Raw genomic sequence first — 14,026 nt, 5'->3', positions numbered from 1 at the left:
CAATCAGGCAGGCAGGTAGGCGAGCAGTTAGGGGTGATCAGGCAGGCAGGCAAGCACTTGGTGACATCAGGCAGGCAGGCAGAGTGCTTAGGGGTGATCAGGCAGGCAGGCAAGCAGTTAGGGGTGATCAAGCAGGCAGGCAAGTGGTTAGGGGTGATCAGGCAGGCAGGCAAGTGGTTCAGGGCAATCAGGCAGGCAGGTGGGTGAGCAGTTAGGAGCCAGTGGTCCCGGATTGAGAGAGGGATGTCCGACTGTGGGATCAGGCCTACCCTGGCAGTTGGACATCCCCCGAAGGGTCCCGGATTGCGAGAGGGTGCAGGCCAGGCTGAGGAACAATCCCCCCCCCCCACCAGTGTACAAATTTTGTGCACCGGACCTCTAGTTCTGAGATAATTTTCAAGTACTAAAATGACTGTAAACTTAAATAAAATGTATGCAAATATAACACAGTAGCCATATTAAACTAGTATTCACTCAATGAATTGTATTCCTTGGAGAAACACAAAACAAATCTAGTAAATGAAGTATTTTGGCAGAAATAGAAACAATCTTTAAAAATCTGAAAAAACAAGAGACCAAAAAAGAAAATGCTCATAATATTTGAATTTAGAAATTGTATTATACAGGTTTGAAACCTAATGACCTAACTATATTACCACAGTCAATTTATATTTTACTTCTAAAACTTTAAAATATTTTGGTAAACCTGATTATTTTTAGTTATCAATTGAGCAAATCACTTTATGTAATTCACCTGTCCCACTTAATCTCCCCAAAGGTTTCCTAACACCAAAGTTATAACATAATCATACAATATTTATGGATCTTTACCACCTTCTACTATATCATTTGAGGCAGGGAAAAGTCATATATCTGCAATTCTATCTTTAAAAGGGCTTGATTTTCACACTGAGGAGAAAATAGACTCCTGCCAAAATGACTGCCAGCTCCTTGTAGAGTCCCTCTACTATTCTGGGACATACACCATCTGGGCATGACAAATCGTGGAGAAGTATTTGAGATGCTTATGTGGTGTTTCTGCTACCCACTTTACAAAAGACTGTTACTGCCACTAATAACAGAAATGACCAGGTGCAATGTTATTCTTACAGTTGAGATCTCACATAACTCCTTTTTTAACACCCAAGGAAGAAATTGCTGTCCATAAAATTTCACAAGCCTAGGAAATATTGCTTTATAAATTTATTTTTTAGAAATAATTTATTTTACTATGTTTATGATATGTATTTCATTTGGTTTATAATAATATTCATATTTAGTATTACAATTGGGATTAACTAAACAACATATTTCATACATATGTTTAAAACATTTACATTCTTTAATAACTTTATTATCCAACCTTAAGTTTTCATGGTACATGCAGATTACATTTAAAATAAGGTCACATAACTAACATATGTCTACCTCTTTATTTGTGTTGTTTTTTTTTTAAAATATATTTTATTGATTTTTTTACAGAGAGGAAGGGAGAGGGATAGAGAGTTAGAAACATCGATGAGAGAGAAACATCGATCAGCTGCCTCCTGCACACCTCCTACTGGGGATGTGTCCGCAACCAAGGTACGTGCCCTTGACCGGAATTGAACCTGGGACCTTTCAGTCCGCAAGCTGACGCTCTATCCACTGAGCCAAACCAGTTTTGGCTCATTTGTGTTTTTTAAGAGTATTTTTCAGAAGATTCTAATAATAAACTACAAACTACAAAATTCACTCAATGCACGACTGCCTTTGCCAATCCAATATCTATATAAAATGCATTGTTCAAATTGACTACACAATTAATTACTCTGTTGAATAGATGGTCTATATTAACTTCAGATACTAATGCAAAGTTAACATAAATAGCATGATAAAAAGTGCTGTGTGGTAAACTAAAATAAAACACTGCATTCTAGGCATGTTTGGAATCAAGAAATATATAACACATCACTTTTATTAATAAAATTGTGCAACCTGGGGCATTGTATAACTATTGAATTAAATGTTTAGAAAAGCATAATAGGATCTAACATTCCAGTCACATCAGTTGAAGTTAACTTTGAATGTAATCCTAGTTTAGGAATATGTTTGAGGCAGTATTTAATTAATTTAAAAAGATACACAAGCCCACCTGATTGGTATGGCTCAGTGGTTGAGCGTTGACCTATGAACCAGGAGGTCATGGTTTGATTCCTGGTCAGGGCACATGCCTGGGTTGCAGGCTAGATCCCCAGTGTGGAGAGTGCAGGAAAGAGCCAATCAATGATTCTCTCATGGTTGATGTTTCTATCGCTCTTTCCCTCTCCACTCCTCTCTGAAATGAATAATAAAAATATATTTTAAAAAATACCTAGGCCCACTCAAATCAGTTCCCATATCGTGCTTGACTATGTACTGTATATGTACATAGTGGCTTGTACTCTTGTACAATATTGGCTTGTACTCTTGCTCTACACAGAAATTTCTTATGCAAATTTAGTTCTAATAGATATTATCCTGTCTTTAATTCTATTTTTCTTTGCCATATGATAAATTTCATTTGCAAAATAATTCATTGGGTCCAGTTTTATGTGCAATTACTATTTTCAGATTATGCCTTCAACTATACCATTGGATTGTTTCCTGAACTCCGGAAACCACTCAACCCAGTAAGACATAACTTGCACTTAAGTAAAATGATGCTTTGACAGTATGAGGTACTGAAATATATGTGTCCTACATTTAGACTGAGAGCCTTAGCCATTAGAAAATCATTATGTGGTGGCATAGTTTACTGAAATATAAATTTGTGTGTGCTGTGCTTATAATTTTTCCTTTATCACTTCAAGCAAATTGAATTATGAGGTCTCTAATACCTCATTTTTTTGAAGGTATATATGAAGGAAAAGAAAAATGAAATCACAGGGCAAATCAAATTAACTAATTTCATATGGCTTCAATATGTGTAAATAATGATGTTTATACTAATGACTTTGGCTTCCATTTTTAACAGAAATCTGACATAGACAATTTTGAAAATCCAGTTCCTGGCATGGATCATATGTTTGCTCATGTGTTAATTGGTTAGGTTTATTTTATTACTAGAGGCCTGGTGCAAGAAATTTGTGCACAGGGGTTGGGGAGTGTCCCTCAGCCCAACCTGCACCCTCTCCAATCTGGGACATCCCTCTCACAATCCAGGACTGTTGGCTCCCAACCGCTCGCCTGCCTGCCTGCCTGCCTGATCATCCCCTAACCACTCCCCTGCCAGCCTGATTGACGTCTAACTGCTCCCCTGCCAGCCCAATTGCCCTAACTGCCCTCTCCTGCAGGCCTGGTCTCCCCCAACTGCCCTCCCCTGCAGGCCTGGTCCCCCACCAACTGCCCTCCCCTGCAGGCCTGGGCCGCACAACTGCCCTCCCCTGCAGGCCTGGGCCGCACAACTGCCCTCCCCTGCAGACCTGGGCCCCCCCAACTGCCCTCCCCTGCTGGCCCAGTCACCCCTAACTGCCCTCCCCTGCAGGCCTGGTCACTCCCAACTGCCCTTCCCTGCAGGCCTGGTCTCCCCCAAACTGCCCTCCCCTTTAGGCCTGGGCCCCCCAACTGCCCTCCCCTGCAGGCCTGGTCCCCCCAACTGCCCTCACTTGCAGGCCTGGGTCCCCCCGCCCCAGATGCCCTCCCCTGCTGGCCATCTTGTGGCAGCCATCTTGTTTCCACATGGGGGCCGCCATCTTGTGTGTTGGAGTGAGGGTTAATTTGCATATTACCTCTTTATTATATAGGATAAAATTTATCAATGTGAGATTATCCTCAAAGGTTTGAGTAGTGCATCTTTCTACATCAGTGACTTTTCTCCTTTGTTGATGTTATCACTTCACTCTTGCCTCAATAGGTCTGATACATGCATATTTCACAAGGAAAGAGTGAGAAGGTAATTTCAGGTGACTATGGATAAAACTTCTAAACCTAAACAGCCATATAACAAGAAGAAAAATACTCTTAAATATCTGTGTGTATCATAAACCTATATATATTTTTTGAGAGATAAGGCAAATTATATTTCCCCTTCAATCTTAGAGGTGATGCAATAAATTCCTATCAAAAGCATAAGGACAAGTAGGAATTGGCAACACTTAGCTCTCTTTATATACAGTCAGGCCATAAAGTCTTCCCTAGTCACACAGTTGACAGCTTACACAGTTGACTCTTGGACAATACAGGTTTGAACTGCTCAGGGCCACTTATACATGATTTTTTTCAATATAACATAGTATATAATAGATATAACATATAAAACCTGTGTTAATCAACTGTTTATTGTAAGGCTTCCTATTAATAGAAAGTTATTAATAGTTAAGTTTTGGGGGAGTCAAAAGCTATACATGGATTTCTGACTGCATGGAGGGTTAGTACACCTAACCCCATGTTATTCAAGGGCTAATTGTATTGTCTCTACCACTCACTGTGCAGAGACAGATATTTTCTTATAAAATGTAACTATATTGTACACTGAATATAGCTACAAATTTTTTTTACCTCCCCTATCACCCAGAAGAGTAATATGTACCAAATATTTTGGTTAATTGGACAATTATTCATTAAAATTCATCTTTTAAGCAAAATTCTCCAAACATATTCTATATTTCAAAACCTAATATTTTATATTATCTATTGGTTCATTCATACTTCTATTTGCCATTCCTAATCAAATAATCCAAGTTTAAAATTTCATGTTCTTAAGATTTGTGCTTAAGATAACACAATTTACCAAAATTAACTCAAACTACATTTACATTCTATTTTAGCTATTAGCACTTTATTGCACCACAGGCTGCATGAAACAGATGTCAGGACATAATGAGCTAACCTCCATTATATTTTTGTTTTTTACCCCCTCCTGAACGATGATTTTAATGGGAAAGAGAACGAAACAGCTGACTAACTGAAGGGGCAAGTTATACAATGCAGAGTTCTGAAGCTACGGACCAATGCGGTAGAGAGAGGCTGCAGCGAGGCTACAAATAAAACCATTTCTGGAGTAGCACTGCTTGTTTTCAACTGAGAAAAAAAAAAGACATGTTCTTTTCCTTTCTTTTTTTTTTTTTTTAAACTCACATAACTAATCTAACATTACTGGCTATAAGGGAAGGTATTTACCTTAGGAAATTGTTTAGAAGGTTTTTGAAATTAGAGACATAGAACTTTTAAATATTTTAATTTATTAACCAAAGCAGAGGGGCCTTACAGGAGAGACTTTGATGCCACTGATTTGAATAAAGAAATGAGTGCTACACTTATTGTGGGTTTAATTTAGTTTGAGGCTCATTTTAGAAACAGGGCTATAGAAACTCCGGGATTGAACAGCGCTGGTAGCGGCATTAACTGAGCTGCAGAGAAGGGGCTGACTGGCCTGTTACATTTGCAGGCATTACTCAGCACTTTGGACATTTTCACAAACTGATAAATCTTGCCAGCTGCACAAGCAAGTTGAGACCGTTTTTTACTGCTGCTCCATTGTTTGTTTTTCCACCAAAGAGAAAGGAAGAAAAGACAAGCATTAAGGAAAAAGGCAAATTGTGCAACTATTCAATAAGAACTAAATCAACTCAATCTCTTGTGTCCTATATTCTCCTCCAACTCCCCTAGAAATAAACCTATAATCATTCTATCTGACACATTAGAGAACCAAAATGTGTGCCGCACTATGTTCGGTAAATGTTTTTTTTTGAATGAATGAATGAATGAATGAATGAATTAATAATCAATGGCTTATCCTAGGCCATCTGCTCAGTACACAGGTCATAAGACAGCAACATCACTATCCTAGTCTCCTATCTCATTCTGACACACATGTTATCACTAAACTAAGAGAACTAAAACATATGGCCACAATGAAAAGTTTTAGAGCTTCATTCAGATAAAAATTCTCCTTTCTTTGAAATCCAAGACTGTAACATAAAAATTTAATTAAGGGAATATTTTTATATTTGTGAACCAAAATCATATGGCATATTGATTATTGTTTTTCTAATACATACTGAACTTTGAGGATATACAAAATCACCTGGAGAGCTCTTTGAAAATACATAGTCTAAGGTCCCATCCCAAGGTTTTGTTTTAGAGCTCTGAAGTTGGGTCCAGAATCTGTCCTCAAAACACTTGTCCAGGTGATTAGGATATAGGGCTTGTACTTTATCATAGGCAAATATTGAGAGACGCTAGTATAGAATAATGGACTGGGTGAACATCTTTAACAAATATCAAAAACAAGCTTTTGATATGTAAGGAATTAAGTTAATTTATGAAAGTATTATTTTGTTGATTAATGATAAATTCATGATTCAATTAATTAAAATGTTGGAAGGAATCATTTTTGACCTAGAGTGGTCATGTGCCCTGACCAGGAATGGAACCGTGACCTCCTGGTTCATAGGTTGATGCTCAACCACTGAGCAACACTGGCCAGGCCAGAGGTTTATTTTTCTTAACCATGAAAGTTCAGTGGTACAAGCAAAGGATTTAGAATGAGAATATCTTGGTTCACATTTCGGTTCTAATTCTTAAAAAAAAATGTGACATTAAAATAATCTCTTGACTTCCCTCAGCTTCAATGCCACCATTTATAAAACGTGAATGATTGTTATAATAACTTTAGGTGCTTCTTAGCCTTCACACATTTTTGGAAATTGTGCCCCATGTGTAACTCATGCTGAAAGATGAAACTAGACAACCATGTTTGTACCACCTCATGTTCCCATCCCATTCCCAGAACCAGAGTCTGGTAGATTAAATGAGGACACAGATCACAGGGAAACCAATCCATAAGCTTAACTGAGACAATAGGATTCTCTTTCCAGAGAATGTTTAAATTGGAGTAAGACTGAATGAGTCAGAATGTTGTTGGAACATGAACTGAGTGATCTAAAGTTGAGTGTGGGGAAGTGATATCTGGCCATGAGCAAGCAGAGGACACCAGCCAAAACAGCAAAAGAGAGATAAGCAGAAACAAGAAGCCAGCATGAAACCACTGAGAAAAAATGGGCTATTTTGATTTGGTTCCTGACTTCTCAATTCCAGTTCAGGCTCTTTATGGCTTAGCTGTGTTTTGGTCAAAGCACTTTCCAATTGTATTCTTACAATAAATAGCCCGTTGTACTTATACTAGCTTGAATGTGCTTTTATTCCTTGAAATTTGGTCAGTGTTCCCTGACCAAAACTTTAAAAATGTAAAATGGCTTTGCTTATAAAGATTCTTAAATTTTAACTGCCTACCTCACAGAGGAAAAAAAAAAAAAAGAAGTTTCAAGAGTGGTAAGTTATCACAGATGAAAGATAATTTGTAGGAAGTTTGATATTTGATTTTGGGTCTACTGGTTCACAGTTCAATACATTTTAAAAACAAACAAACAAACAAAAAACACAGGAATCCAGGCAGCAGGGCTGATATTTTATTTGAAACATTTATTGTTCCAACATGCTTTCTTACTGAGAAATTGAGCCATCTACTTTTTCATAAAAGTAGACTAAAAGAATCCTTCCAGGATAAATCTTTTTCAAAAGTGGCCTTTAACATAATTGCAAACATTTGGACAAATTTCTAGTTGGGCTGTCAGAGCTTTATGTTTTAAAGGATGGAGAGGAATTGTTATGGGAGAGGTGAGGGGAAGGCAGCCATTATTATTGCACCTTAAACATTAAAGAAGAAGAAGAATTACATTTGGAGACTGATTTTGAGAATGGTATACTGATAGGTCTGTCAGAATGGATGACCTGCAAATGGAAGCTCTGAACCACTTAATGAGTTGAGTGATTGAAAGTGTTCTTTTAAATGATCATTTTAGATCTTGTATAACATCTGCCAGAAAGAACAAGTTTTAGTGCAGTCGACACTAAGTTATGCCCATAATATTGAGCCAAATTTATTTTCCACATAAAGTCACAGTTTTATATGTTATATAATCTTTTGGCAGAAATAAGGAATAACATTCAAAATTCAAAGAATCTTGGTATAAAAATACCTAGTATTTTAGATGTTTCAGAGTAAGGCCAGAAAATAAGTTGGATATGATAAAAATACCAAAAATTTCTATTCAGTTGGCATAGGCAGGCAGTTACTAGGCATACATGTAGTAGAATGGAATTCAACAAGAAATTAAAAATGATCACTAAATACCAATCAGCCAATCAATCAAGCACCAAAGAAACTATTAAACCACAACTATGCTAAGTTAGATGCTGGAGGAAGTAGGGCCATCAGAGATTTGCAATGTGCTCCCCTTTAATTAATAACTTTTCTGTGTAGATAAGAGAGTCTATCTATATAATCTCCCATGATCCCTTTAGCTGTTATAAGCACAAAGCTAAACTCAAGATCAAACAAAAAACACATTATACTTCTGCATTTGGCAACAACTTCATCACTCTCTTTGGCTTTTTGGTCTTTATTATTCTGATTTAAACTGTATTTGATGTTATAATTCAGATCAAATCATTTTTGGAAGTAAAAAAGAAATAAACCAAATGAAGCTTTCCCTTGCTATAGCTTATGCCCATTTCCAGTGACCTTTCCAGCGATAAAAGATCCGATCGCATGCTCTCGAGACACACCTGCATATACCTGAAGACAGTTATACTGTCTTCCTTTATGAATACTGTATAATTATTTGCATTGTTCATTTGCTCCTTTCCAATTTATTCCCAATTTCACTGATCTGCTTAGACACTCTAACAGAGAAATGGTAATAAAATAGCATAAAGATGATGCCTGATATTTGCATACATTTTCCTTAATACACATTATTGTCACCTTCTAGTAATAGTATTTTTTTTAAAATTCTCACCTGAAGATATTTTCCCCATTGATTTTAAGAGAGAGTAGGAGAGGAAAGACAGAGAGAAATATCCATGTGAGAGAAACATTGATTGGTTGCCCTAACCAGGATCCTGGCCAGGGAGGAGCTTGCAACCGAGGTAATGCCCTTGACCAGAATCAAACCCAGGACCCTTTGGTCCACAGGCCGACGCTCTATCCACTGAGCCAAACTGGCTAGGGCAGGATATCTTTTTAAATTTAGCCTGTATCTTTGTGCTAATCAATTTGACATTAAAAAAAAAAAAGGATTGAAACAATAAAATTGATCTGTACATGTAAAAATGTCCTATAATCCTCCTAGTCTTCCTGTGACTAATCAGAAACAACAAATATATATTGAGTTCCTGTTAAACACAAGTCACATATTTTGTTTATGTGGGGTAAGATTATTGATATTTACTGTATTAAAAATTAAAATAGAGAAATCATAAAAATGTATTAATTCATTTATAAATAACAAACCAGTAACATGTTAATAAAATAATATATTAGATGAAAAATAATTATAGCCCTAAAAATATCTGAGTGGCATTATTTTATAAATTTTCAAATCTTTTTAATATATGCCTTAATGTCTAGATTCTTAAATCTGCTTTTAATTCAATGTTATAATTTACATTTGATGAAGAAAATCTGATCACGTGTAGATATGTAGCTGGAAAGTTTTAATAGCCTTTTCACATAAGTGTGAATAGTCTTCTTTGATAGCCTAGCAAAACTAGACAGGTGGAACCCCAAACCGTATCAATAAACTTCTTGTTTCTGCTACACTAAAATCTATTTGTTTATCTTGCACTTTGAATGGATCCATTATCCATGCATGATTTTATATCATTATCCATTTCTCATTTGTAAAATATCTCTTAAGTCATGCAGATCTTTGAAATATTGAAATACTTCATTATCCTTCTGCTAACATCAGCACTAATCACATCCAAAAATCCTGTAAATTTTGAGAAGTTGTTGAGCTCATGATGACAAATACAAGTTTTCCAAAATTCTAATTATTCTTTTGAAAGTTCAAATGTTGTCATTGGTAACAAATATTATCAGTTATTTTTTTTAAATGATAGGCTCACTTCATTTTTTGAAAATCATCTGTTGAATAACCACTATTTTTCTGTCAGTCATTCTTTCAAGTAAAAATGATGTCCCATAGAAAAGCAGCTATGGCCAGCTGGCGTGGCTCAGTGGTTGAGTGTTGACCTATAAACCAGGAGGTCATAGTTTGATTCCAGTCAGGGCATATACCTGGGTTATGGCTCGATCCCCAGTGTGGGGTATGCAGGAGGCAGTTGATCAATGATTCTCTTCCATTATTGATGTTTCTATCTCTCTCTCCCTCTCCCTTCCTCTCTAAAATTATCAATAAAAATATATTTTAAAAAAGAAAAGCAGTTTGTTCTGCTTGCAACTCAAACATTGCATAAGATTTTTGTGGTTTTTTTAGGCAACTATTGTCATACTTTACCATGTGGCAGATGTTCTTTATGTGTACTTCTATTTCAGCACACAGAATATTTAAAATATTTGCATGTCTAGACGAAATAGAGTTAATATTTTTTAGTGCTTCATCAAAGACATTTCTTTAGTAAAACTGGCTTTTAATGTTATTTATTTATTTACTTACTTATTTTTATTGGGAGTGTATGGCAGTGACTAATAGAATGACTACTACTACAGATTGGTGCCACTGTCTTGACAAGTGTTAAGGCCAGGAGTTTTAATTGTTCTTGCATAATAAGTGCAAATGTCAATAGAGTTAAAACGGCAAAAAATGTTTTTGTATTATTATGAAGATAGTTTGATGTGATGGACTCCCTAAAATGTTTCAAGGGAATTCTAGAGGGTCTGTGGACTACGCTTTGAGAGTAGCTGCTGAAATCATGCTAATAATTTTCTTATTTCTTGAATTATATTCTACATGAATCAGAGACTATGAACGTGCAGAGAACACAACTGTGGAATATTTTTACATAACTCAATGAGTGGAGGGAGGGTTAGAAGTGAAATGCATAAACAAGAGGGTAAAACAAAACTGCCTAGAAATGAAAAAAAAAAAAGAGTAAAGAAAAGCAGTAAAATAAGGTTTGGTCCCAGGAAGAGGCAGTTGAGATTCCATTCTTTGTTATTCCGTAGAGAATTTTATGAAGAAGATCACCCTCTTATTTTCTTTTTCTTTGCTTGCTTCTCTTTAACTTCTTCACTATGTTCAAACTTCCATTTTGGAATTTCTACAAAAAGTACTCTTGTCTTCATGCATATAGGTTGATCTATAAACCTCTAAATGCCTTTAAAAAAAATGGTGTGCAATCTTCCAGACTTCTCAAATCACCCAAAACCTGAAACGCCAAGGCCCAGGCCCAGGTAGTACATAAATTATGGTGTTCTAGACCTAAAACCAGTCTGTTGTCTCTTTGGTTTTGTCCCAACACACTAACATACATAGCCCAAAATACCACTGGCCTTTTAAAATGGCATATCACATTCCAGGGTAATATCAAAACTACTGTCTGGTAGCATTTGTCAAGTTTCAAAGTAACTCTTTCCAGGATTTTCAAATTCACTGAACTTCTTAGATTGAAATATTTTATGTAACAGAACTCTTAGTTTTCCCTTCTCGCTGGGTATATTATTAGAAACCCCGAAATCTGGTTTCTTTTAATTTTTATTCAATATTTCTCTTTAATTTTTAAATTATTAATAATAGCTTAAAAGAAGTCATATTATAATCTAAGACTTGTCATTAACCATTTATTACCCTTCACACAGATTCCTCCCACTACACACTCAACACAAATAATCTCACATCTCCAAATGCAATATATTCTAGTAATTATCCTCATTGCTCCACTCTGCCAATTCTGGCTCAGTACCGTACATTGTTAATTTACTCTTGTTGTCATTACATTTGCTAATGATGGTAATTTTATAACTTCGTTTTGCCAATTTGATGAGTTCTATTCTATATATTTAAAATTTTTATGTACATATTGTGATAGTATTTACAGGTTGGTTGGTTGTTTTTTTTAATGTTCTCAATCTGAAGACAATTTTTATGAAAACTATTCATTGGAAATAGTAGATTCTCCATGAGTATATAATGACTTTCCTAAAATTCTGCTAAATTCTAAAGAGAAAAAAACAACAAACCTGCCCACATCTTGATCTTGGACTTCCAGCCTCCAGACCTGTGAGAAATAAATTTCTGTTGCTTAAGCTATACATTCTGTGGTATTTTGTTACGGCAGCCCCAGCAGCTACAGCAACAGCCAATCCAATATGAATGGAATTCTTCTATCTCTAGTTCAATGATTTCCCTCTAACGGTATTTATGGAACAAAAGCAGACTAGCACCCTGGCCCATTTAGCTCAGTGGTTAGATCATCAGCCCTGGGATGGAAGGGTCGCGGGTTCAATTCCAGGTCAAGGGCACATACCTCGGTTGCAGGTTCCCCAGCCCTGGTAGGGGTGTGTTTGGGAGGCAGCCAATGGATGTGTCTCTCTCACGTCTATATTTCTCTTTCTCCCCCTCCTCCCTCCCTTCCACTCTCTCTAGAAATCAATGGCAAAAAAATCCTCAATTGAGGATTAAGGGAAAAAAGCAGACTAGCATCGAATATCATAAAAGACATGGATAATGTTGTGTAAGTTTGGTAAAGCATGTGCAATACATTAGAGATGTTTCTTAGAAATAACTAGTAATTTTTCTCCTAAAATATTAGGTCCTTACTGAACTATACATCATTATCTCCTTGAATTTCCAGTAGAGTAAAAAATGAATATATTTTAAATTAGAAAATTTTGACATGAAGTTAGGTCAAAAAAGTGTTTAACAGTTAAGGTCATATGGGTCAATTTTCTCTTTAAAGTTATGTGAATTCTCAAGAAAGAAGAATATCACTGCTTTTTTCTTAAACAAAAAAGTTGTCCCTAGCCCCCAGTGTATAAAAGTGTTGTTAATGGTAATTTGCTAAAACATAGATGCATGTATATATGGCACAGCCAACAAGATTAACAACACAATTCAAGGGGGAAAGAATCGTTTTTTAAACAAACAGTGCTGGGACAGCTGGATAGCAACATGTAAAAGAATGAAGTTAGACCCCTACCTCACATTATATACAAAAATTGGCTCAAAATGGAGTGTAGACTTAAATGTAAGAGCTAAAACTATAAAACTTGTAGAAAAAAATATAAAAGTAAAGTTTCGTGACTTTGGATTTGGCAATGATTTCATGCATATAACTGTTAGGGGCAGAAATAGAATATTGGGGGACTAGTTATAGTTATAAGAAATATTAATCATGCTAAATTAACCATGTCTGTTCTGCTCTGATTAAAGAAAGCCCGTTCTAATATCTGGCTGAGAGTTGTACTCCCCAGGACATGGGAGTTAACCTCGGAATGCAATCCATTTTCCTTTTCTGAGAACTGTCTATCATCATGGAAAGATTAACAACCTTGTTGACAAAATAATCTGGTCCCGTAATTCCTACTTTCCCATGTAATCTTTGTCCTTCTACCCAATATAAGCAGCTGGCTTATGGGGAGGGATAGAGCAGATTTTTGTGGATGACCTGCTGCTCTCCCATACTGCTGGCATTATTGGAATTAACACCCACACATGATTCAACCCTATCTCTGCTTAATTGGCTCCAGTAGTGACAGGCAGCCCATTTGTTGCCCAATTTCATAACATCAAAAACACAAGTGACAAAAGAAAAAATTAAAGCCAAAGATTATTCATATTTCATCAAAATTAAAGCCAAGGTTGTATATGGAGCACCAAAGGAGGAAGAGGCCATATGAGAGGGCAAGAAGTTCTTTACCACTTAGAGGAATAAAACAAGTACCGAGTTAGAATAGAAACTCCCATTTGCCAGAGAGGAACTACAAGGTTGGTAGGTAACTGAGAAGGAGTGGGAGCAAAGAGTCAGAAACTATCCTATCTAATAAAAGAGTAATATGCAAATTAACCATCACTCCACTACAGCCACCAGCCACGCCCACCAGCCAATCGGAGTGAGTATGCAAATTAACCCCAACCAAGATGGCTGTGGTAACAGAGAGCAGGAGGGAGGCTTGGGTTTCCCTGGCAATGGAGGAAGCCAAGCTTTCCACACACACTGGCAGGCCCAGGCCTCCACTCAAGGCTACAAAGTTTCAATT

Source organism: Cnephaeus nilssonii, assembly GCF_951640355.1.
Source record: "Cnephaeus nilssonii genome assembly, chromosome: 10".
Taxonomy (NCBI): Eukaryota; Metazoa; Chordata; class Mammalia; order Chiroptera; family Vespertilionidae; genus Cnephaeus; species Cnephaeus nilssonii.
The sequence above is the reverse complement of the archived record's forward strand: the minus strand, read 5'-3'. Positions refer to the sequence as shown.